This window comes from Propithecus coquereli, unplaced genomic scaffold, assembly GCF_000956105.1.
Source record: "Propithecus coquereli isolate 6110/MARCELLA unplaced genomic scaffold, Pcoq_1.0 Scaffold143, whole genome shotgun sequence".
Classification (NCBI taxonomy): Eukaryota; Metazoa; Chordata; class Mammalia; order Primates; family Indriidae; genus Propithecus; species Propithecus coquereli.
This window is the reverse complement of record NW_012138636.1, coordinates 3,568,439-3,570,355: the sequence shown is the minus strand read 5'-3', so window position 1 is coordinate 3,570,355 and position 1,917 is coordinate 3,568,439.

The window sequence follows — 1,917 nt, the reverse complement described above, 5'->3', positions numbered from 1 at the left end:
GGGTGGGGGTGGGTCTCACTCTTGCTCAGGCTGGTCTTTAACTCCTGAGCTCAAGTGATCCTCCTGCCTCAGCCTCCCAGAGTGCTAGGATTACAGGCGTGCGCACTGCACCCAGCCAAGGATTGAGTTTTGATCTTTACGTTTTCCGTGTGTATTACTGAGTATGGCTAGTTATGACGTAGGCTTCAGCTTTAATAGCATTCACTAAAGGAAAGCATTACTTGAATATTCATGAGGCCACAAATAGCCTGAAGTACATCATGGTCTAGTCAATTGGTGGTTTTGCTTAAACACTTTAATAAAAAAGCGTTAGTAATTCATGTCAGTGTCTGTAGATAAGGTATTTTCATACAGAATAGGTGAAAATGGTTTCACATAAAAGAAATTTTGATAAACCTAGAAAATAATGCAAAGAAAAGGACTTCAGATATATTTGTCCATTAACATGTTTGTTTAAGGAGCTAGTTGAACCATGTGTTGTTCCTTCCCATAAGAATCAATTTTGAGCTCAAGAAGTATGAACTCATTCAGAAACCTAGGTTCTTTGGCCCAATTTCCTTTCCAGTCTCCAGTATGATACTACTCGTGGTCTCCCATTGTTCATAGTAGTATTGCAGCCTAGATACACCAAAATTACAACGTAAAGGACTTAAGTACGAGCCCTGTGGCAGTTTACCCTGAAACTAATTTTATTAGTCGTACTGTTTCTAAAACTTCTCAGGGATCCAAGTTTACATTTCTTAGAACATGAGCCAAAACTAACAGGTTGTTCATGAAAAAATTTTAACTGTCTCTATTATTTCTGGGGCATGACAAACAGGGCAAAGTTTATAATAATTAGAATTTTTTTTCTATTGTCTTAATTTGGTTTTTGAATTTTTTTAGCTTGGTGTTTTGTACTATGTAAATGACATGCCAATAAATCATTAACTGATCCTTTAGTTTTTATAATGCTTTATTAGGAGGCATTTGCTAATCCTGCCTATTTTTGCCACATGCTCATGTCTCTCACGACTAAAGTCTAAATAAATTTTAAATCCATTGCCATATCTATGAAATTTTAAAAACTGACTAATGACTAGACAAGATCTACTCCCACTCACCCAGGAGGCACTAATAAACCGTGGCGGCAGGCTGAGGTGGGGAGGTTCTAGCCCCAGCTATGTCTGTGATCTTAAGCTTTAGTGCCTGTATTAGCAGTGGCTTAAAATGACAGGAATTTATTTTCTCAGTTCTCAAATCCAGAAGTCAGAAATTCGTTTCAGTGGGCCAAATCAAATGCCTCCCCCTTAGGGGGCTCTAGCATCTTCGAGCTCCTGGTGGCTGCCTCACTCCAGTCTTCAAGGCCAGCATCTTCAAATCTGCTTGTCTTCACATAGCCACCTCCTGTGTGTGGAATGTCCCTCTCTGCCTCCCTCTCCCTCCCGTGTGATCACATTTAGGGCCCACCAAGATTATCCAAGATAATCCCCATCTCAAGACCCTTAATCTAATCATGTCTGCAAATAAGGTTAGCATTTACAGGTTTCAGAGGTTGGGACCTGGTATCTTTAGGTCCTAGTCTGGCAGGTTTTCTCTTCTGAAACACAAGGTGGCTGCATCATGTCATCTCTATGACAGTACTGCCAATAAAACTGCAGCAATGGAAATGGTTCATCTGTGCTGCCCCTAGCCACACGTGGCCACTGAGCAATTGATCCGTGGCAGATGCAGGGCCTCAGGCCAAATGAATCAAGGGGCATTAGGACTCTGGAGTAGAACATGGAGCAGTTTGTGAATCCAGTGCTTATTCTGGAAAACTATTTGCTAGCCTTCAGTCAGACTTTAACACTTGCAGATTTTACATCTTTCATCATGACTATACTTGGAAAACATTGCCATTCCCTGGGCACATGTTCTCTGGACCACTGTTGGTGA